Below are 24820 nucleotides of genomic sequence, written 5' to 3'. Positions count from 1 at the left end.
GGGTGGACCAGAAGCTAGGCTCCCTTCTTGCCTGTGTCTTCCACAGGAGATGGGGGAGGGGAGAAAGGGTGGGGCCCCCAAAACCGGTCTGGTAAATACAGGACTTATCGGCAAGGTTGTTTAAAAATGCGCCCACTCCTTTCCCACTTGCCAGGGCTCAGGAAACGGCGCTCAGAATCGTGAGCAGGGATGTGGACCTCCGGCCGGGTGGGTGTCCTCCTGTCCACTCGCCCTCTGCACCGCTCGCCCCGCCAAGGCTCGGCCCCACTGACCTATCCGCTGCACCGCTCAACGTCGCGTCCCTTAGTCTGTCTCTAAGAGGGAGTCTGAGTCCGTTGCTAACGGGCGGGACCATCGGCTCCGTGGGGCGGGAGCTTTCTTCGGAACCTGCCGAAGTCTTCGTCAGCCTCCCCCCCACACTCCGCGACTTGGTTCCTCCCACCCCTTCTCGTAGCTTCCCCTTCCCGGGCCTGAGCCAACCTGAGAGCGGCGGGAAAGGGTCAGCCCTCTAGGTTTTCCAAGTCAGGTGCCATAATCCCTTTCCCCTCCAGACTGTTCTGGAATAAGACCCAATACAGCCAAATGCAGTGTGAGAACTTTGATGGAATCTTTCTTTCTTTCTTTCTTTTTTAGCTATGTAAATAATTTGGGGAGAATAATTGGGGAATTTTACAATTTGGAAATTCGTATTTAAGCCACAGCTATAGGACTGATGGTAAGGTCTGCCGAAAGGGTGGCTTCTGGTACTCTCTGTGGGTTCAGCGTAATAGCCACACCCACCCACTGGGCGACAGTTCCTCCTCCCCATCCTCATGGTGGCAGTGGGTGCGCCTGCACCCCCTCCCTAGTTTCAGGTGCCCATCGCTCCAGTGCCCTGCCGTGGGTTCAGGCTTTTATCCTCCTTCCTGTCCTGGCTATCGAATTGTGTTTTGTTTCCTTAGATGTGATAATAGTATTGTGGTTATAGAGGAGACTGTCCTCCTCTTAGCTGACACAGACTGAAAAAATTCAGTGAAGTGTCAGGAGGTCTGCTGCTGCGAGTTCCTTTCAAATGGTTCAGCCAAATGGCTAGATGAGTGTAGGTAGGAGGTAAACAAAAGCAGTCCAGTGCGGACGATGAAGGAATCTGAGGGTTTACAGGTGTCCACTCTTCCAGTCCTTCCATTTTTCTGTAAGGTGGGTTACAAACCAGAAGAAAATTTAAAAATCACCCCACCTCAACCTGAGAACCCCTGCCCAGAGCCTTCTCAGAATTGGCCCCATTTCATAGGTGGATACACTGTGCACAGTAAGATAGGCTGGTGTTAGAGGAGGGAGCAGGACCTGAAGCTCGTTACATAAATGTCCTATTTTATTTGGCATTTTAGTAATGCTGGCTTGGTGTCAGACCTGTGCTGGGCACTAAGTGTTCAGATTTGAACTGGACCCTGTCCTTCCGTAGAATGCGTGTTGTGTAGGAGAGCCGGGAAGGCAGGGTCCGAGGGTCTCGGAGGGAGGGCATGTACTGTGACTGGAGACAGTGGTTTGGCCTTTGCACAGGCATCTGCTTCCTTTGTCCAGAGCAGCTCTCTCCACCAACTCCTACTCCTGGCCAACTCCTTTCCATCCTTCAGGACCCTGTGCTGGCGCAGCTTTCCTAAGCCCCAACAATGGTTTTATTTGCTTTACTTGTTGAGATTCACATGGTAGGCACTCAGTGATCATCATGGAAAGAAGAAATGTGAGGAAGACTGGAGGCAAGGGTGGCCAGAGCTCTTCCAGGGGGTGGAGACCACCGAAGCCTTCATTTGGGCAGCCTGGCCCTAGCTCCCTCTGTGGATCTGGGCATAGGTTGTGTACCCCATTCAGTCTGTGAAGACGTACTTGCTTCCCTGCTTTTGCCTGGCACTTCCCACACTTGGTAAAGCTGTCCAAAAGCTGCAGTACCCATCCAGTTGCCAGGGCAACATCAGCCCATGGCGGGACATCAAGGATGACAGGGGCAGAGTGCTAATCCTGAAAAGTTGCCAAGCAACGCAGTGGGTTGGTGACGTCACAGGAACCATGGCTGTTGGATTTATGAACAGGCCACTGCAAAGAGGATCCATACTCAGGAGGTTCAGCTCATAGAGTAGCTCAACCTCTGCTATGCAATAGTCATTGTTGTGCCCCTCGACTGGAAGGACCAGGATGGGGCTGCTTCTCCCAGCAGCCCTGGCAGCTCCACCTCACACTTCTACAGGTGTGAGCAGTGGGTGTGGCTGCCTCCCTCTCTGGCAACATGCTGTGGTTCAGTCTGGGTCTTAGGTGCCCACCCTCTAATGCCCTCATCTTCGCCAATGGTTGGACATGGGATCAGGCTTTGATGTCCCTGCCTTGCCCTGGAGGCTCCCATATCTACTTGTTCCTTAGAAGAGGAACAAGGGGCTGAGCCACGAGCCCACCCTGAGTTCCTGAGCCTCCTGTGGTGGGAGGACAGTCTCTCACCCTGTATGGGCTGAACAGGAGGTCAGATTTACACTTGCCGAAATGAGGGGAGAGTGGGTTTCTGCCAGCGTTTATAGAGGGGCAGTTCTCTGCCCATCTCTGGTGGGCTGGCCAAACAGACTGCCTAGGGTGCCCTGGCCCAGCCCATGCCTTTCAGGCAAGGGGTGTGAGGGCATAGCAGACCTGTGCCCCCTCTTCCTGTGTGTTCTTGCCGGCAATGCTGAGGCGAGAGCACTGCTTCACTGGCTGTGAGATGAAAGCCCAAGTGAATGGGCGACAGAATGGACTCTTTATGTGGCTGGCTGGCCGGCTAGAACAGAGAGCACTGGGCATGCAGACAGGGTGACTGGAGCTACCCACCCCCTGCCTGCCCCCAGCCAACCTCTTGGGTCCTCAGGATCTCCCTCTGGTTTGCTAGGCCAGGGGCTCTTCTGAGCTGCTGCCAAGTGAAACCAAGCCATAGGCATGGGGGGTGTGAGAGAAGGCTGGGTGAGGTCTGTGGTTCACCCTCTCCTCAGGCCACCCCTGGCCCTCCAACCTTCTCCACTGGCCAGCTGGCCCCAGCAGCTCTCATCAGAATTTTCTTTGATGAATAAAAATGGAGACAAATTGGCCCTGGCCAGTTAGCTCAGTTGGTTAAGAGCGTCGTCCTGAAACAACAAGGTTGTGGGTTCGATACCTGGTCAGGGCACACATGGGAAGCAACCATGAAGTATACAACTGAGTGGAACAACAAGTGCTTCCCTTCCCCTCCCCTCCCCCTCCCTCCCTCTCTCTGTCTCTCTAAAATCAATTAAGAAGTAAGCCCTGGTTAGATAGCTCGGGTGGTTGGAAGGTTGTCTTGAACATGGAGGTTCCAGTTCGATTCCCCAGTCAGGGCACACACAGGAGCAGCTTGATGTTCCTGTCTCTATCTCTCTTTGACTCTCTCTAAAAAAAAAAAAAAGAAAGAAGGAAGGAAGGAAGAGCTGAGAACCACTGGCCCATGAACGCTCAGTTCTCATCCCAGCCTCCAGCCAAAGCCCATTCGACCTGTATTCATGTGGAGCTTCCAGGCTGAAATCTCCTCCATCTTTCAGTTTTTCTACAACCTTCCATCCCATTTCAGGCTATCCCCCCTCAGGAAGCCCTCTTTCAGCCCATGGAACACACTCATACTCTCCTCAGGCCTCCCAGAGGACCACGGTCAGTACCAGTAGGTAGGCAACCATACAGTGGTCACTCTCCTCAGGCCTCCCAGTGGACCACGGTCAGTACCAGTAGGTAGGCAACCATACAGTGGTCACTGGAAGGTGAACTTGAGCAACAGGACCAGAGGTTACTGCTTTTCCCAGCAGCTCTGCCCCTCCATCAGTCCTAGAAAGACCCTTAGGAAATGACGAGGAGACAGAGCAACTCACATTGCAGCCACTACCCTGAAGACGGTGGCCGCTGACAGCAGCCCAACTGCACGTGACCCCTCTTCCTCAGTCTACCTCCTACTGACCACGCCAGTGGACAGGGTCCAAGATGCTGAGGCTCTGCTCCCCAGAAGCAGCTGCCAGGAGAGCACCTGTCGGCCCCTACCTACCAGGGCCAAAGCTCCAGTGATGGACGACAAGACAGCGATGTCTTCCCAAAGATATTTCAGTGGGGCCCTGAGAAGCTGCATGAGAGCTGGCTGTTCATCATAATTAGGCTCTAAGTGTCTCTGATTTCCCTTTGACCTCAAGGAGCTTGGTGAGCATCGGCTGAGTGATCTCTTGGCAGAATAAGTGGCCTCATCAGTTCAGCCCTGCACCTCACCAAGTGCCCACCCCAACCCTTCAGGGAGCCTAAGTTTACTGAGTCTGGGGACCAAACTGCCATTCTGACCCTTTGCCTTCCCCTAGATAGGGCTAGGCCTATGAACAGGACAGGAGGCCTGGGTCCTGCTGTGACTCACTAGGCAACTCTCTTCCCTTGCTAGGCCTCAGTTTTCCCATTTGCACAGTGGGGAGCGCAAACCTTGCCCAGCCCTGTACTTGAGCCTCCTGTACAGAGTGGCCAGAGAGCACTAGGACTTTTACCCTGCCCCCAAATACCTCCATTTCTGGCCAAAGCTTTGCCCTCACCAGACCTCTGTGATGGAGTGTGGTTTGTTCAAGCGAGGGAATTCCTCATTTTTGGAGGTAGGGCAGCTACAGTGGCCCACATGCGATAGACTGGAGGCTTTCAAACAGCTAGGGCAGCAGCTGGCGCTACCGTCCCCTTGATAATCTGCTCCCATCCTCCAGGTCAGCAAAGATGGCGAGGAGGGACGGGCCTCACCAAGGTCGCAGCAGGGTAGTGCAGGAAACTGGGGCTGTCCTGCAAGGCTTAGGGAGCAGCTAGGATGTGGACCAGGAGACAAAGACCAGTTGCCATGGGAATCCCCTTCCCATTCTTGGAGGAGGAGGGGCATCTGCCAGGGCCTCCCATTTCTCCTGCCCCCTAGTGTTCCTTCCCCACCTGGTGGGGCGTATCAGAGAGCAGACATGATAGTTCCTAGAATCTCAGTTTCCCCACCTGAACTGAACTGTTGGATCACCAGAGACCCCCCCAGGCCACCCTTTCACAGTAGTCACTCTCCCTGTGGGAGGTGGGAGGGGTCCCTGCCCCAGTGCCCTCTCCTTTTCCCAATACTCCTGACATACCACTCAAGAACCTGGCACTGATGGGTCCCCTGTACAGTTCCCCTGTGCCCTGAGGGGCCTCAGGAAATGCTGTTGCTTCCCTCAGCAGTGATTATTAAGTATGCAGCAGGGTATCGGGTCTCCAAGCAGTCTAACAGGTGGGCTTGAGACAGCCCCTTCCATCTTCTCTTTGCAACCTCACTGCCCATCCTGAGCCAGCTCTGGGAACATCTCAATCTCAGATCTCCTTCCAAGCAGAGGGAAACACCTCTTGAAGGACCCGAGGGAGGGAATGGCTACCCCCATTTTACAGGTCAGGAGACTGCGGCTCTGAAGTAAAGGTCTTGTCAAGGGCACACACACTGCTGGCCGGGCAGAGCTGGCTTGGCAGCTGGTCCCTTTGCTTTGCTGGGTCCTCCCAGCTACCCATCCTGGTTCCACAGCCCCTGTTGGCTGGCCCTCAGAGAAGGCAGCTGGGCCTGAGGATCGGAAGGGATTGCCTTGGGGAGGGTGCCTGGGCTGGGGAGCAGGTGTGGTGGTGGGGGGTAACAGGTGCAGGATAATGGGGCCACCGGGGGAGGCCCAGGGAGCAGGTGCTGCCATGGAGGGGGCGAAGCTGATCGGCTCTGGAGGGGAATCCCTGTGAGCGCCTGGGCCACCCTGGCTGATGCTCAGAGGTCGTCCAGATGCCTGCACTCAGGCACACGGCCATGCCCCTCCCCTGGGCCCCAGCAACCACTAGGTTGTCATGACAACCAGCACTTTCATCCTTATCCCTTTGTCTGGTCACAGTCCAGCTTTTGTGAACCAGCCATAATTGGGGGTGTGGAGAAGGGGGCCTTGCCTCAGGACACGCTCAGCTGGGGCAGAGTTGTGAGTGGCAGTAGAGGGGCTGGAGGGCAGGTGAAAGAAAACTGGGGACCAAAAGGGCTGGGCTTTGCTGGCCACTGAGCCTTGCAGCCTCCTCCCCTACTGGCTGACCACACCCTCAGAGCTGGGTCTGTAGGGCTGGGAGTGACCAGGGCCCAGGTCCTCCTGTCCCCTTTCTGAACTTCATTTTTCCTCCTGTAAGTGGAGCTGTGAACAGCCCCTCTGCCCTGGGGCACTGTGACTCTGGGAAGCAAAGAACATGGGCCAAACCAGAATCAATTGATTGATTCCCCATATAATTGGGGAAACTGAGGCAAAGGGCAAAGCTGGGCCTTGGCTTGATTGCACCATAGTTAGCAAGTGGCAGAGCCAAGCCTGCTGGGGGTCAAGGCATTAGTGCAAATTGAAGCCCCAAGGTCATCCCTCCTTCTGACACCTCCACTGGGAGAAGCCTCGCCTGTTGGCGTGAGCTGCTGCAGGATCTGCCATGCTCCGGGGAACTGGGGCTCTGCAGAACCCTCAGGCTCAGGACTGTGTGCCAGACTCCGCATGGGCACACAGACATGTTGGAGTCTGGTGACATGCCCCGGAAAAGCCTCAGGCAGACATCTCAGTCAGGGAGGGTCTGCATCCCCCGTTCTCAGCCACCACTGGTTCCCCTGAATGAGACTTGGGGAGCAGGGGGCACTGTGAAGGGGCTGAGGCTGTGCCTGCAACTGGAGTGACTACTGAGCAGAGAACTGATTTAAACAAGCAGGGCGGTCCCCACATCAAAACTTTGGGCCATCTCAAGAGAATGTCACTTCCTCTTCCCCATGACCATCTCCCTCTGGGATTAGCTCTGCATCTGCGCTGGATATAAGAGGGGGCAGCAGTGGAGCCTGGTACTAAGCCTGAGCTGGAGCTGCACCACTGGGCCAGGAGGAGGACAGTGTCCACCTCTGTAGTTATTCATTGTTATGGGTTAATAACCCATTATTGAAGAATTAGCATATGTCACAAGGTTTATGTACATTATGTCATTTAATCCTAGCACCAGCCCAGAGAAGTTAAGCTGTTTTGGGAAAGGAGATCAGCAGATTCACCTGAGGTGTGAGGAAGAGTAGCAAGCAGAGCTGAGGCCACTGTTAGGTAGAAGATAGTGCAAGGCAGATCTGGGCTCAGGGGAAAACTTCTTATAATGGCGCAAGCCAAGGCTGCTCAGGTGGCAGGGAGCCCCTTCTCATGAGTCATGTAGGAGAAGCTGGATGGGTATGGAGTACCTGCCCAGAGCGTGTATGACCTCAGGCAGTGCTCCCCAACCTTTTTTGGGCCACGGACCAGTTTAATGTCAGAAAATATTTTCACAGACTGGTCTTTAGGGTGGGACAGATAAATGTATCACGAGACCAAGACAAGCATCAAGAGTGAGTCTTAGACGGATGTAACAGGGAATCTGGTCATTTTTAAAAAATAAAACATTGTTCAGACTTAAATATAAATAAGACAGAAATAATGTAAGTTATTTATTCTTTCTCTGCAGACCGGTACCGGTTCGCGGCCTGGGGGTTGGGGACCACTGACCTAAGGTATCAATCCCAACACCAACCCAGCCCTGAAGGGTACAGAGAAGCCAGCACACTCCAGCAAGGGTCTGAAGGACAGTGGGGACACTGCCCAGAACTATCCCCCTGTTGCCCTGTCTCCAGGGGTGGCTTACACTTTCTGAGATGTCTTTCTTAGTGAGAAATCTCAGAGGACAGGGACATAGTACAGGTGGGAACACAAGGCTGGAAGTAAGCACCTCAAATTTTCTATCCTAGGCACTTCCCTTCCCTCACCCTAGTCCCAGCCCTGTGAGGACATCTCAGAGCCCAGCCCCCAAAGCCCCTCCCTAGGGGGCTGATATTAGCTCTGCTAAACATCCCGCACACTCAGCTGCTCCTCTACAGATCCACAGCAGCAGCCCTGGCCTCCCAGGGCCAGTTACCAGTCCCCTTTCTACCCAGCAGCCCTGCTTAGATCCTCCCGGGCCGCCTCAGTCCTGCCTGATTTGGGCCTTCATTTTCCCCACTTGGCACCTGTCCTGTCCTGCAGCCAGTGTGAGGCCTGTTTAGTTCCTGCCGCTCCCCAGGGGCCTGCCCCCCTCACCTGGATCGTATTCACCTCAGCACAGACATCTTTCCTCCCAGGCCTGCGCCAGGTCCCCTGTGCTCCCACAGCCATGACAAAACTGTATCGTATGGCCAAGACCATTAGGGTGTCTGCCTCCTCAGAGAGACCAAAGGCACCAAGGGGCAGGCTCCAACCTGTTTTGTCCAGCCTGGGTCCCTAGCGCTGGCCCAGCTTCCCGGCACAGAGAAGATGCTCAGTGAGTGACAGCTGAATAGATGGATAAACAGGAGTATGACCAAGGCTGGGAGGACGTCCCACACAGGCGGCTTGTCAGGATCAGCTGGGTATAGAAGCTGAGGCAAGAACTGGGTTTGGGGAGCCTGACCAGGCGGTGGCACAGTGGATAGAGCATCAGACTGGGATGCAGAGGATCCAGATTCGAGACCCCGAGGTCGCCAGCTTGAGCGCAGGCTCATCTGGTTTGAACAAAAAACCCACCAGCTTGAACCCAAGGTCGCAGGGGGTTACTCGGTCTGCTGAAGACCTGCGGTCAAGGCACATATGAGAAAGCAATCAGTGAACTAAGGTGTTGCAATACGCAATGAAAAACTAATGATTGATGCTTCTCATCTCTCTCTGTCCCTGTCTATCCCTCTCTCTGACTCACTCTCTGTCTCTGTAAAAAAAAAAAAAAAAAAAGAACTGGGTTTGGGGAGATGTCTGGAGCAAGAAGCGATCGGACCAGCAGGTCCTCTGCGGAGACCCCAGACGTGTGAGGCCGCACCACTGCCTCTAGTCACATGTTCCCTTTCAGCAACGTCCTTTTACCGTCTCCCTGGGGGCCGAGACGGGATGTGAGAGAATCCAAGTTCCAGCCTCCCTGCTCAGCCAGAGGGGAAAGATGCCTTTTGATGGTTTTGTACAACCCCCACCCCCACCTCTGACACCTGTGCAGAGAGGAGGGAACACATTTGAGTGCAGTAGGTTTCCCTGGGCCTGGCTGACCTTGAAGCTCCACACCCCTCCCCATGGGTGGCCCCTGGCCTGCTCAGCTGCTACATTCCCCTCCCAGCTGAGTGCAGCCTTCTGAACTCCCTGGATGGCTTCCAGGCCTTTGCCACCAGCATCACTGTCACGGCCACCACTGCTTCTGTGAAAATGCAATTACAGCAAACAGCCACTGCCTCACTTGAGCCTCGCCGTTCACACCTGGAAATAATTAACTTATTAGGCCTTAATGAGCTACACTGATCGGAAGGCCTATTTTTACTTAATTATCTCCTAATGTGCTTGTATGGAAGCGCGCGGGTCCTGGAGGATGGCTGGCAGTGGCAGTGGCAGCCATCTCTAGTCCCTGGCAGAAAGGACACCCAGGAGTGATGCCTGTCTGCCAGAAGTAGGCCCCAAAAGAGCTGACAGTCTGTGAGTGGGGGGTGAACAGGGGCCAAGGTCCATACCCATGGGAATAGCACTCTCCTCCCCCCCCCCCCCAAGCACCATAATTCCAGCTGCTCTGCATCAGCTGGAGCTGAGGCCACACTGGGCTGTGCTGAGGACGTGGCAGGCACGACCTGGCTGGCTTTTGCATCCACAGACCTCTGACAGGGGAGGAGGGACTCAGAGAGTTATTCCCCAACTGTCTCTGATGGATAGCCAGGCTCAGAAAAGTAAGGGGCTTGCCTGAGGACACACAGCTGACCTGTGGTGATGGAGATCCCCAGACACTCTGAAGAAGACTTTTAAGCCCTGACAGGGTTCTGTCAGGGTGGGGTCTAGCCCTTCCCACAGTGGGCCAGGTCAAAGTGGGCAGAGGAGCACCTGGATAGTTGGCCTCCAGGATTTCCATGGCAATACCTTCGACCCGTAATTGGGCCTTCGCTCAGATAAGCCAAATTTGTCTGATCAGCTTTGGAGCAGGGTGAGGTGGTCTCGGCTCACTGTGGGCTATGAAGGAGGCATGAGAGTGGGGTCCTTTCCACTTGGCTCTGGCCTTGGCCCTCCTGCAGGCTTCTAGATGCTTTGGCTCATTTAGATCTCTGGGTTCCTGGGACTGGCGGGGGACTTTGGCTCTTGCATGTATGCTAAAGATGGATCACCCTCTCTCCCTGGAGAGCAGTCCTCTCTCTGGAACTCCAGACATAAACCTGACAACTGTTTGCTTAGTTCCTCCAACCCCACCTGGCCCTCAATTTCCCTTTTACTGGGCAGCCCTTTCCAGCATTCCCTCTTCTGAGAATGGCCACACCATTGGCTGATGTGCTCAAGTCTGGAACTGAAGAGCCATCTGACAACCCCACAGCCAACTGGCAGGAGTCCTGCTTCCAAACAGCACCCTGGATGCCAACTTCCTCCCGCATGCCAGCGGGCACTCCAGCCCTGGCCGCCATCATTTTCTATCCGACAGCCCTGCCCTGGTCTTGCAGCCTCCACCAGCCAGTCTCCACACAGCTGCCACAGTGATTTTTAAAAATCACTCTCAGACCTTGCCTGGATAGCTCAGTTGGTTAGAGCATCGTCCCGAAGCACAAAGGTTTCTAGTTTAATCCCCAGTCAGGGCACATACAGGAACAGGTCAATGTTCCCGTCTCTCTCTCTCTCCCTTCCTCTCTCACTGATCAATAAAAATAAAAAATAAATAAATAAAAATCACTCTCAGTTCAAAACCCTCCAATGACTTCCTGTTCCACACAGCCTGACCTACAGTGCCTGCCTACCTCTCTGGTCTGATCACATCCTTTCTTTGCAGATAGTCAGCTCTCTGGCTTAGTCACTACTACGGAGACCTCTCACACCTAGGGGCCCCTCCAGGCTGCAATTCATCGTCAGCCAACCAGGGATCACACAGGGAGCCGATGCAGTGTCTCTGGGGTCAGGGTGAATTTAGGTGCTGTTTCTCTTAATAACTTCCCACCCTACCCACAGGTTATTAGAGGTTTTAAACCACCATGCAGCAGCTGCAAATGTCAGTGTGCTTGTGGTAGGAGGGCTGGGCAAAGAGGACCAGAACATCTCACCCACCCCCCTTGGAACCGGCAGTCCCTGTTTTGGGATGGGAGGAGGGCAGTTGGGGTTAGAAGGCCTATTTTGTATCTTGAGAAAGGCAATCCTCCCTATCTGAGGATTTGACTTGTGATGGAAGTGTCATTAGCAACTCCCATACTAATCTCTAAACCCAACAGGAGTACACCTTATGAATAAGCTCAAACAGATGTGTTTAGAACAACTGAACAGCAGTAAATATCGTGCATCTCAAAATAGAAGGAGGCTTTTCACTAGCCATTCTCAAGCTTCCAGTTCTAAGGGGTTATAATCTTCCTTCTCAACCTGCTAACCAGTGCCCTCTGGTGTTTGAGAGCAAAACAAGAGGCATATGAATAGACAGGGTAGGAGCATATCCATCAATTTCAGCAGCCTCTGAATGTGGAGTCTTGAGCCAGACACCATGAGGGGAAGAAAGGTTAATAAGACAGACAGGCCCTGGCAGGTTGGTTCAGTGGTAGAGCGTTGGCCCAGAGGTGGAGCATCAGGTTCAATCCCCAGTCAGGGCACACAGGAGAAGGAACCATCTGCTTCTCTTCCCCTCTCTCTCCTCCTTCTCTCTCTCTTTCCCTTTCACAGGCAGATTGCACATCCTCAGACGCTGAAGACTGCTTGGTTATTTGAGCATTGGCCCCAGACAGGATTGCCAGGTGGATCCTAGTTGGGGCACATGCAGGAGTTTGTCTCTCTATTTCCCCTCCTCTCACTTAGAATAATAATAATTGGTCTGGCCTGTGGTGGGGTCATGGATAAAGCACCAACCTGGAGGTTGCTGGTTCAAACCCTGGGGTTGCCTGGTCAAGGCACATATGGGAGTTGATGCTTCCTGCCCCCCCTTCTCTCTCTCTCTCTCTCTCTTGCTCTCTCACTTTCCCTCTCTCTCTAAAATGAATAAATAAAATGTTTAAAAACAAACAAACAAATAAGACAGACAGGTCCCTCCCATAAAGGGCTTCCAATCTAGTGGGAGACACAGAACCACAACTGTAGGTGGAGAATGATGTGGGCTATAACAGGGATATCAGTAGGGTCCAGGGATGAAAAAGTGGACCTTATGCTGGATTCAACGGGCTGAGGCTGGAGGTTAGGGCTCTTCAGATTGTGAAGCCCACACTAGGGTCCCAGTAGTCCAGGGTAGCCAGGGCAGAGGTCCAGGGGTGGGGTGTCCTAAGAGATGTAGCTGGGTGGGACCATATTTGTGAAAGCTCTGGATGCCAATCTCAGAGGGGGCCATCCTAAGAACTAACAGATGTTTTATGACAATTAGCAGAAAGGAAAAAGGGGTGGATGCATCCGCAAAGCAAGTGGACATGGAAACCATGCAGAGAGAAGGCTTTTGCTGCAGTCCCGCGCAGCACGGGTCTGAGCTGAGCACTGGCAGTGGGATGCAGAGGAAGGAAAACGTGAAAAACAGTCAAATTGGCAAGAAAGAAAGTGGTTGAGCATAAAAGGAAGCAGAAGGAGATTCTGAGGTTTTGGCCTTAGTTTATGGTTCCTACAAAAGTATGAATTAGAGGAAAGAGAGCAGCTGCTTTGGAAAATCTTTATTAACATCTATTTCCACCCTCCACAGAGAACTATTTGCTCTAGGTCCTAAGCTACAAAATAGTAATTTATTCTAATAGACACATCATTTGTGAAAACAGTTATTTAAAATATACAAGATGAGCCTGGGGCATCTTGAAGTGCCAAAAAAGTAAAGAAGTACTACTAAAAAAACCCACAACAGGCCCTGGTCGGTTGGCTCAGCGGTAGAGCGTTGGCCTGGCGTGTGGGGGACCTGGGTTCGATTCCCGGCCAGGGCACATAGGAGAAGCACCCATTTGCTTCTCCACCCTCCCCTCCTTCCTCTCTGTCTCTCTCTTCCCCTCCCGCAGCCAAGGCTCCATTGGAGCAAAGATGGCCCGGGCGCTGGGGATGGCTCCTTGGCCTCTGCCCCAGGCTCTAGAGTGGCTCTGGTCGCGGCAGAGCGACGCCCCGGAGGGGCAGAGCATCGCCCCCTGGTGGGCAGAGCGTCGCCCCTGGTGGGCGTGCCGGGTGGATCCCGGTCGGGCGCATGCGGGAGTCTGTCTGACTGTCTCTCCCCGTTTCCAGCTTCAGAAAAATACAAAAAACAACAACAACAAAAAAAAAAAACCCACAACATAACAACACAATAATGAGGATATGTGAAGAGGACACAGGCGCCCCCAATGGCCAAAGCTAGAACAATTTGAGCAACAAAATATATTCTGCTCACAAATATTAGGGCAGTGGTTCCCAACCTTTTTTGGGCCACAGACCGGTTTAATGTCAGAAAATATTTTCACGGACCAGCCTTTAGGGTGGGATGGATAAATGTATCATGTGACCAAGACAAACATCAAGAATGAGTCTTAGACAGGTGTAACAGAGGGAATCTGGTCATTTTTTAAAAAATAAAACATCGTTCAGACTTAAATATAAATAAAATGGAAATAATGTAAGTTATTTATTCTTTCTCTGCGGACCGGTACCAAATGGCCCACGGACCGGTACCAGTCCGTGGCCCAGGAGTTGGGGACCACTGTATTAGGGGATATTTTATTGCTTCATATTCATTTTAAAATATCCCCTAATTTTTGTGAGTAGAATAGAATTCAATTATAACCCAAAGTATATTATACATATCTAAGAGTCCATTCTGATATAAACAAATGATTGAAAAAATAAATAACTGGGAGAGAATAGGTAAATCTCCTATGCAGAAGAATTTTAAATAATTTATGTAGATACTCTGTCCTTAAGAAACGGGGGGGGGCCTGACCTGTGGTGGCGCAGTGGATAAAGTGTCGACCTGGAAATGTTGAGGTCGCCGGTTCGAAACCCTGGGCTTGCCTGGTCAAGGCACATATGGGAGTTGATGCTTCCAGCTCCTCCCCCCTTCTCTCTCTGTCTCTCTCTCCTCTCTAAAAATGAATAAATAAAATAAAATAATAAAAAAAAAGAAAGGAGGGGGAATGGGAATAAGACCCATTCATTCATTGTGGGCTACACAGAATAACTTCCTTCCAAAAGGTACAGCATGGGGCGGGGAGTGACTTTACAGTGCAGAAAACTGATAAACACTGCAACATCAATGGTGGTAAAACATGCTGATGGTATGTAACTTCAGAAAAAGGCATGTTACCTGTGTGGTCTTTCTTCCCAAGCCCATAACCTAATCATAATTAATCCATAATAAAAAACATCAAACATCAGACAAATCCAAATTGAGAGGCACTCTACAAAATACCTGACCAGTTCTTTTCAAAACTGTCAAGGTCATCAAAACCAAGGGAAGTCTAATAAACTGTTACAGCCAAGAAGAGCCTAAGGAGACATGATGACAACTCAGTGTGGTATCCTGGATGGGGTCCTAGAACAGAAAAAAATACATTAGGTAAAAACTAAGGAAATCTGAATAAAGTACGGGTATTAGTTAATAACAACATATCGATATTGGTTCATTAACTGTTACAAATGTACCACACTTATGTAAGATGTTACTAATAGGGGAAACTGGGTTTGGGGTATATGGGAATCCCTTGTACTATTTTCACAATTTTTCTTTAAAACTATCCAAAATTCAAAGTTTATTTAAGAAAAAATTCCAATTATTTAGTAGAGAATGATTGATTATTAATTAGGTCTAGATAAAGAATAGAAGATTTCAAAGCTGGAATTTCCAGTCTATAAAAATGAGGTTGGCCCTGACTCGATAGCTCAGTTAGTTGGAGCATCTTGAAGCAAAAAGGTTGCTGGTTCAATCCCTGGTCAGGCACATACAGGAACAGATTGATGTTCCTGTCTCTCTCTCACTCTCCCTTCCTCTCTCCCTTTAAAGCCAATAAATAAACAATACATTAAAAAATATTAAAAACATGAGGTTGGCTATTAACATAACATCCATGGAGAGTAAAGGTGTAAGATTAAGAAATATTTAATAGAGGTGTGTGTGTGTGAATGCACACACACCAACTGCACATAGAGGTTGGACGACCAAATGTCTGGTAACAAAAAAGCATCCCTTATCTCCACTAGCCCTGCTAGAAGCTCCACATACAAATGAACTCTCTTTAAAGGAAAAGATAGTACCCCAGATGTCTGGGAATATGCCTGGAGATCCAAGTTATAGAAACTCTAGATTAAGAAACTAAAGTCTTGCCCTGGCCGGTTGGCTCAGTGGTAGAGCGTCGGCCTGGCGTGCAGGGGTCCTGGGTTCGATTCCCGGCCAGGGCACACAGGAGAAGCGCCCATCTGCTTCTCCATCCCTCCCCCTCTCCTTCCTCTCTGTCTCTCTCTTCCCCTCCCGCAGCAAGGCTCCATTGGAGCAGAGATGGCCTGGGCGCTGGGGATGGCTCCTTGGCCTCTGCCCCAGGCGCTAGAGTGGCTCTGGTCACGACAGAGCGACGCCCCGGAGGGGCAGAGCATTGCCCCCTGGTGGGCAGAGCATCGCCCCCTGGTGGGCGTGCCAGGTGGATCCCGGTCGGGCACATGCGGGAGGGGAAGAGAGAGACAGAGAGGAAGGGGGGGGGGTGGAGAAGCAAATGGGCACTTCTCCTATGTGCCCTGGCCGGGAATCGAACCCGGGTCCCCCGCACGCCAGGCGGACGCTCTACCGCTGAGCCAACCGGCCAGGGCCAAGTCTTAATCTTGAAAAAGTGTCTTTCAGTCATGAATGATCACTGTAAGAGTTGATTCTTTAGGATAAGCAAAATAATGTTTTTGCGATGAAAATCCACAATGACAAACTCTAATCGCTTGCAAAGCTCTGACAAAGTGTCCTTGAATGCCCAGGTTAGGAAGCACAGTACTGAGTCAGCAAACTCATGGGAGACCAAATGAAGAAAAACAACCTAGTCATGGGGAAGCCTAGGATGGTAGCTGTGTTGTAGGCCCAGGAAGCAGCCAGCTCAGGAATAGGCTCTCAGAGGCAGATCTTCCAAGAAAGAAGTGCATCCTGAGTTAGCTAACACTGAGTGGTTCCTGAAGTTCTACTATCTCGTGGACACGACTGAACATCTGAACCAGCTCAATTAGAAAATGCAAGGTGTTGGAAATACAGTCTTATCCCTTCAAAAAGCAGTGTTTGCATTTGAGAACAAGCTAGAACTCTTCATCTCGGAGATTGAAACAGGTCGTTTACTGCACTTTGAAAAACTGGGAGAGTTTAAAGATGCATGCACAGCAAGTGACCCTGCTCAATCAACATCTTGATCTCCAGCAGCTAGCAGGCTTCACATCTAATCTCCTGCAGTCATTCAAAGCACGCTTTGGAGAATTTCGTGAGCACACTCGTCTTTTTAAGTTCATCACCCATCCACACGAGTGTGCAGTGGACAGCGCAGACCTGAGTTACATCCCCGGTGTCTCTGTCAGAGATTTTGAGCTACAAGCTGCTGACCTGAAGGCCTCAGACATGTGGGTGAATAAGTTCAAGTCACTGAATGAAGATTTGGAAAGACTTGTACGACATCAAGCAGAGTTGGTGAGCAAACACAAATGGGGAGAAAGGAAAAAACTTCAACCCGTGGACCAGCTGATTGTCAAAGCTTGGAATGGGCTTCCTGTCACATACCACACACTGCAGCATGTGAGTATTGCTGTACTGACAATGTTTGGCTCTACGTATGCATATGAGCAGTCTTTCTCACATCTAAAGAATGTTAAGACCAACCTACAATCACGTTTAATGGATGGAAGTCTCAACGCCTGCATGAAGCTTAACCTCACCATGTATCAACCAGACTACAAAGCCATCAGCAAAACCATGCAGCACCAGAAGTCGCATTAATGGTAAGAAGTACTTTATTCATCATTGGTTAGCAACAGCATAACAACGTTATTAAAAAGAATTCAGAGACTTATTGTACTTTAATAGTGTTGGTCTTACATAAAATGCACACATTTACTTGTATTTAGTGTTAAACATATTGTATGGCTCTCATGGAATTACATTTTAAAATATGTGGCGTTCACGGCTCTCTCAGCCAAAAAGGTTCCCGAGCCCTGCTGTAGAGGTATGCTGAAGACCACACTGCCTGGAGTCAGTGGAGTCCCTTCTGCCAGGCCTCAGGGAGACTGCTGCCTATTGAGTCCAGGGCCCCAACCTTGCAACAGTGGCCTGTTTTCAGTCCCGTGTGGACTCCTTTGCTGGCTCACCTCCCTAATGAGAACCTGTGTGTTTATTTGCACAATGATGGAATCTCTGTCCCTGTAAAGTTGATTTCCCTGCAAACAGCTTCCCTCCAAAGCAACATGTCTATGGTTTAAATGGAAAATTCTACATGAGTCACTAAATTTTATAGTATTCCTTTTCCCTCACTCGACCCTCCAGATTCCTTACTGTGCTAGAGAAAATCCAGAGTAATTTATAAGGAGACACAAATGGAGAGAAAGCTTTTATTTGCATAACAAATATGGGGAAGTAAGAAGAGGCATATGAGAACCAGATTAGGGTGGAAGGATCTGGTGGAAGAAGAGAAGACAGGGCTCTCTGGGAATCAGGCAGAAAGAGCAGAGGCGCATCTGGACTGCTCTGTCCTCACGCTCTCTGGGACTTCTCTTCCTTGGCTCATAGTTTCAGTGCTGGCCCCTTTCCTGGTCTCACAGTCCCAAAGTGCTCCCTCCCCAAACTCAGTGGAGGACACAGCTTTGTACCCAAATGTGCTTGGCATTTGTATTTTTTTAATGGCGTTTATTGATTTTGACACCCTTGGGCCCCAGGAGTGGCCCCTCCTGCCACCAGAGGACTCTGGCTTCTCTGATGAGGAACGTCCTGGCCAATCAATCCAAGACGGGCGCAGGTTCTTCTCCAGGTGCTTAGGATCGGGAACGTCCCCACCCCGAGGGTAAGGTGCTGCTGCAGCAGGGGATGTCACCTGAGTTTTCAGGTGCGTAGTCTGTGGTGAAAGAAAGGTGGGAGAGGAAAACTCAGCCCTCTGTTTCTCCCAGGTGCAGGTCTTTAAACCCCTCCATAGCCACTTTCCTTCCCAAACTAAAGGTACCACGGAATCCCATCTGGTGGCCTGCCCTCCTCCTTTCCCAGGCCCCACAAGTGCCCCTCACCCCCAGCCCCCAGGTTCTTAGTCCAGACCATCCCTCAGTCCCACCTGTGACTTCACGCGAAGGCGCACACTCCTCACACTCCCATTTCTTACTGCTGGATCTAAGAGAGGAGCAGTCCCTGTGGGTTCCATGGGATCCACATGTAGCACACAGAATAAGGCTCCACCTCCTATAGCAAGACAGGGAAGGGTTGTGGGCACAAATATAACACTAACTCCATCTCAGGATGTTCACTACAAGCTGGGCATTTGCTGAGGGCTTCTCAGGCATTTTTTCTGTACATTTTACTCATGACAAATGTGTGGCTGTGTGCTGATCCCAGGACCCCACAATCAGGCAGACATTGGCAAGGTGGATTTGGAAAGGAATTGGCCCTGTGTGTCTCTCCACTGCGCACCAGGAGAAGCAGAGTCTGCAGAGACCTGTTCACGTGGGTGTGAGTCTGTCCTGGGCTGCTCAAAAATGGGACTTAACAATTATGTTTACCCTGAAGTCTGCAGGCAAAAGTGAATTACTTGCTCTTAAAAACTGTGCCAAGGTCTAACTCTAAGATAGCACTGATGAAGATCTTTCTAACCAGAAGTCTTTCCCTACCCTTCGTCCTCAAAGCTGTCTCTGCCTTGTTCATATAGACAGATGGGGCATCACAATGCTGATAGCGCTGATACAATTCTGAGAGAGCCCCTGGCTCCAGTTCCCAGGCTGCATCTCTGCAGTGGGAGAAGAAACAGTGAGTAAGGGACATGTAATTGGTTGGGGAAACCTTTGTCTACCTGGGAAGAACTAGGAAGACCTCAAACTAGCACAGCAAAAGAGTTCAACAGGCTGCCTGAATTTCAGCAAGGCTGGGTGGGTGGCCTGGCAGTGGGAAAGGGAAGCAGGATGACTAGAACATGGGGATTCCTTGTTCCACACTGGAATTCATGACCCTACCCTAACCCAGGGAATCCTGATCTCCAAAGCTCACTTTCCAAAAATGCCCCAACCCCCCCACCTTTTCTTTAGTGTGAGAGAGACAGACACACAGACAGAGACAGACAGGCAGGAAGGGAGATGAGAAGCATGAACTTGTAGTTGTCACTTTAGTTGTTCATTGATTGCTTCTCATACGTGCCTTGACGGGGGGTGTGTGTGGCTCCAGCCAAGCCAGTGACCCCTTGCTCAAGCCAGCGACCTTTGGGCTCAAGCCAGCAACCATGGGGTCATGCCTATGATCCCATGCTCAAGCTGGGATCTTGGGGTTTCAAACCTGGGTCCTCGGCATCCCAGGCCGACACTCATTCCACTGCACCACCACCAGTCAGGCCCTCCCCTTTTTTTTTTTTAATTATTTTATTTATTTATTCATTTTAGAGGAGAGAGAGGGAGAGAGAGATAGAGAAGGGGGGAGGAGCAGGAAGCATCATCTTCCATATGTGCCTTGACCAGGCAAGACCAAGGTTTTGAACTGCCGACCTCAGCGTTCCAGGTCGGTGCTTGATCCACTGCGCCACCACAGGTCAGGCCCCGTCCCCTTTTATTTAATAATTGAAAAGCTCTCCCTCCACCCCTTCCCTCTTTACCAGATAACAATGCCTTGGCTGATTCTTAATTTTCTAAACTGTCCTCACACTCTCCTCCTTTCTAGAAATCTAAGCAACCCACTCCCTGGCTCAATTCCTGCTTTTGAACTTCGTGGATTAGTCTGCGGGCCGCACAAAATTGTTCGGCGGGCCGCATGCGGCCCGTGGGCCGCGAGTTTGAGACCCCTGCTTTAGAGTTTCCACTACCTGTCTGGAATATGAATTCCCATTCTTAGCATTTCTTGAGGAAATTCTTCTCGATTGTTACAATGTGGACATTTGAAGAAATGCTTTGCTGATGTGTGGGCATATTTCTGTAAGAAAAACAATGAAAAACTTTCTGTTTGTAAAAACACTATGGCTGACTACCTTATTTCCACCCTCACCCTCACCTCACAAAGATGTTGCTTAAAAAAAATAACTTGACTGGGGCTTACAGGAAAAGGAGTTTGGATGGGTTGGGTGAGGGCTGCACATTCTGGTGTCAGACCAGGGGCCACAAGTGTGAGAGAGTTCCCAGGAGCACCTTAGCTGTCATGGTGCTCAGGAGTGCTGACCTGGTATATACATGTTTCCCTTTCCTTCCACCCAAGGAAGCAAGGCTGATTTAGAAGCTACCTGGCTCATTCTAGGATGAGTTCATTTGTTCTAGTCTTCCCGAGGATTTTGCTCAGTCTAAATTTCATCATGAATGAGGTCCAGAGACTGGGCTGACTTTCCTCTGACTGCCTGGAACCAGCTCTGCATACAGGCCTCCAGTCCAGATTGTCTGAGCATTCCCAAGGTGTCCGAGCTGGAGCAATAGAGGAAGGTCCCAGGGCAGAGGAAGCCTCACCTGTATGCACTGGCGGTGGTAGATAGTTTGACTACAGCATGGGCTCTGGATGTTTTCAACACTTGCTTGGGATAAGTCTTCACAACATAAGACACAGCTTTCCTCCCCCACACTCCCCCACTGGATGTCCTGTGTTGGGCGATGTTTTTCACAAAATGGTCTGTGGCAGAGTAAATAGCTTGGTTTTGATTTGATGGAGTTTTCCAGCTGCTTGGCCTAGGGAGGGCAATCACCTGCTCAAGCTAGTGCCCAGCAAACTTCTGTGCTCCAGCGTGGAGAGGGGGATGGGGGGGGGGGGGGAGAAGGAGAAGGAGGGGGAAATTGAAGGATAACCTTCTCATAGCTGCTCTTCCGACCAAAGCTCCCAAGACTATCTCCACAACCTCTCTCTTTCCTGAAAGCCCCACCTCATTCTGAGCCGCTAGGAACCTCAGCTGTTTGTAATTTAAGAAGGGGACAGGACGCAAGAAGTAAACCCCGTGAAACTGCCAAGTCAAGACACTATTTCTCATTATGGAACGGAGGGGACAGAGTCAATGGTGAATCAAAACAGGCCCGTGAGAACTGGACTCTGATTTGATTAGTGGCTAATTAATAGCAAGTTGCAAAAGGGCAGCCGGACTTTTCCCCTTCATTGCTCACTTGTACTCTCCAAAAAATTGTGAAAGGCAACCCCTTTCTTGGCCACAAGGAATATGGAAGTTTCTGACACAATGATCCTTCTGGCAGTTGATGGCGGCTCCCTTTTTCTTGCACACAAAGCAGATCTGCAAATGAGATCCCAGGCAGTGCTCAGGGCCTCGGGGAAGACAGACACATCATTCTCTGAAATGGAAATTCTGTGAAGCAACAGCCATTCCCTTTCCTCGGTGGACCAGAAAGCTCAGGGGCTTCAAAGAGCACTGAATTCTTTTTTGTTTTCCCAGGATGTTGCTCCCTCTCCTCACTTAGGATACTACACCCCAGAGAAGCGTGGAACTTCAGGACCAGTGGGGAGTGGGGTGTGGTAAGGAGGTGGGAGGAAGGGTGTGAAGAGAGACAAATATAAGGTAATGGAAAATGATTTGACTTTGGGTGACGGTTATATAACACTAGAAAGCCCGGCGGTCATACGAAATGACCGCTGTTCTAGATATTATAAATTGTAATTAAAATGATTTGTGCAAAGGTGTCTGCTAATTCAAACTGAATTACCCAGGGCAGGCGGCGAGGACGTCCCTTTGCTTAGTGCCCCACGGGGTTTTCCCCTTCTACTTGCTTAATTGCTTAAAGTAGAGTGCAATGAAGGAAACCACTGGCGGTACATTTCTTAAGAGCCACCGCTAGCTCAATAAATAAAGGTGGTTTAAATAATAAAATGTTAATTCACATGTCAAAGATCTCTTTGTACACAACATTTCTTGTGTAGATCTTTCCATCATTTTTAAGCTCGCCTTGCAGAGGACCATCAATTATTTTTAATTTTACGTCCATTCTTTCACGAACTCTTAAACAGGCAACATAAAGTTGACCGTGTCCAAATGCAGGCTCAGGTAAAAAATGCCAACACGCTTAAGCGTTTGGCCCTGAGACTTATTGATGGTCATAGCAAAGGCAAGTTTTACAGGAAATTGTCTACGTCTCAATTGAAACGGCAACCTTGTTTGAGATGGAGCCAAATCAATTCTTGGAATGACATGTATTTCACCTTTAGAGGAGCCAGTCAAAGACTTAGCTATTATGACATTATTTTTCAATTGGAGAACCTCTAGTCTTGTACCATTGCAAAGACCCCTTCTGTTGTTAAGATTTCTTAACAGCATAATAATTGCTCCAATCTTTAACCTCAATTTGTGAGGTGGCATGCCAGAAGGCGGGACTATTTGAATGCCGTGGCAACTTCACCCCATTGGCTAGTACAGTTACGCAAGCAACCAATAAGCTATCAGCGACAAACAGACACTTAAGCCGCATATAATAAAGATGCTCAGTAAAGGTCAGCTATTGTTGCTGATATTTTTAGTTCCCAAAAAACCCTGAGATTTTACGTGGAGTTGCATTAAATTTATGAATTAATTTAAACAGATCAAATATACTATAATATTTCATTTTCCCAACCAAGACATGTACTATCTTTCAATTTATTCAAATACTTTAAAATTCAGACAGAAGCCAGTTCTCTTGTTGACTCCAGCCTCTCTCCACTGCTCACCTTCATGACCCTTGAGGAACCGGAAGAGCAGAGAACCACAGGGAACAGTTGAAGACTATCCTTTGAGAGTCCGCCTTGTGCCAGGCTGATGTGGGTGTGTGTGCACACGCATGAAATCTCCTTTAGCCCTTGCAACATCTCTTGGGGTAAGTTATGGCATTCCCTGTGAAAAAAGAGCAACCTGGGAGATTCTAGGTCACCCTTAGTAAGAGGCAGAGCTAGACCACAAACCAGGTATACCAGCTCCTCAACCACTTTGCTACTTGGAAATTCAGGGTGGGAGTTATTCACAGAAGAGGCACACCCCAGAGGAAGATGGAGAAAACTAACTCCTGGTCATGTCACACCTTGCTTAAAAGCCTGCTGTGGCTTCATGTTGCATTTTCAGTAAGTACAGAAGACTTACTCCGGTCTATGAGACTGGCCCTGCTCACCTCCAGTCTCACCTGTTGTTACCTCTCCCCTGCCTTGTTTACTGTGGTTCAGCTGCATTTGTCTCCTTTCCATCCCATAAGTATACAAAGCTCCTTCCCACCTCAGGGCCCTTTCACACACTGTTCCCACTGCCTGGCACACACTCCATCCCACCTTCCGCACCCACCTTCATATAGTGGGTACTTTCTCACCAGTGGTGAGATACAAATAATTTAACAATGGTCTAATGACCATTTCAAGTATTAAAAATTATATTTCAAAAGATAGCTTATTATTTCATGCATTTAATACTTAAATAAGAATAATAAAAGAAGTACACAAAACTAGATTATAAGAGTTTTACTATAGTAACGAAAAAATATTAAATAATACCTGACAAAAAACAATAAAACTGTTATACAAGGTATTTCCATATTGCTTTTTTTTTTTTTTTTTACAGAGACAGAGTCAAAAAGAGGAATAGATAGGGACAGACAGATAGGAAGGGAGAGAGATGAGAAGCTTCAATTTTTTTTTTTCATTATGGTACTTTAGTTGTTCATTGATTGCTCTCTCATATGTACCTTGACCGTGGGGCTACAGCAGACCAAGTAACCCCTTGCTCAAGCCAGCAACTTTGGGTCCAAGCTGGTGAGCTTTGCTCAAACCAGATGAACCCGTGCTCAAGCTTGAGACCTCGGGGTCTTGAACCTGGGTCCTCCTCATCCCAGTCCAACGCTCTATCCACTGCGCCACCACCTGGTCAGGCTCTGTATTGCTTCTTCTTCTTTTTTTTTTTTTTGTACTTTTCTGAAGTTGGAAACGGGGAGGCAGGCAGACAGACTCCCACATGTGCCTGACCAGGATCCATCCGGCATGCCCACTAGGGGGGTGATGCTCTGCCCATCTGGAGTGATGCTCTGTTGCAACCAGAGCCATTCTAGCACCTGAGGCAGAGGCCATAGAGCCATCCTCAGCGCCCAGGCCAACTTTGCTCCAATTGAGCCTTGGCTGCAGGAGGGGAAGAGAGAGACAGAGTGGGAGGAGAGGGGGAGGGATGGAGAAGCAGATGGGCGCTTCTCCTGTGTGCCCTGGCCGGGAATCGAACCCGGGACTCCTGCACACCAGGCCAGTGCTCTACCACTGAGCCAACCAGCCAGGGCCCATATTGCTTCTTGACTGACATTCTCACTTGCAATTTTCTTTGATTTTATCCGAGCATCACTGGCTGTGTGATTTATCCGTTTTTTTTTTGTTGTTGTTGTTGTTTTTTTTTGGCAGAGACAGAGAGAGTCAGAGAAAGGGACAGACAGACAGGAAGGGAGAGAGATGAGAAACATCAGTTCTTCATTGCGGTTCCTTAGTTGTCCATTGATTGATTTCTCATATATGCCTTGACCGGGGGCTACAGCAGACCGAGTGACCCCTTGCTTGAGCCAGTGACCTTGGGCTCAAGCTGGTGAGCCTTGCTCAAACCCAATGAGCCCACACTGAAGCTGGTGACTTCAGGGTCTCAAACCCGGGTCCTCGTGTCTCAGTCCAATGCTCTATCCACTGCGCCACCGCCTGGTCAGGCTGATTTATCCTTAACCATCTTTTCACTGTAGGAGTAGGACACCATTCTTTTACCTATGGACAGAATGAACAT

General features: G+C 50.0%; 1 pseudogene; it reads right to left on the bottom strand.

The window, feature by feature from the left end:
* Positions 1 to 22764, bottom strand: part of LOC136403309 (PHD finger protein 7-like) — a 35115-nt pseudogene extending 12351 nt beyond the window's left edge.
* Positions 22765 to 24820: the final 2056 nt, after the last annotated feature.

This window comes from Saccopteryx leptura, chromosome 4 (genome assembly GCF_036850995.1).
Source record: "Saccopteryx leptura isolate mSacLep1 chromosome 4, mSacLep1_pri_phased_curated, whole genome shotgun sequence".
NCBI classification, from domain to species: Eukaryota; Metazoa; Chordata; class Mammalia; order Chiroptera; family Emballonuridae; genus Saccopteryx; species Saccopteryx leptura.
Note: the sequence above shows the minus strand (reverse complement) of the source record. Positions and strands in the feature narration are given on the sequence as shown.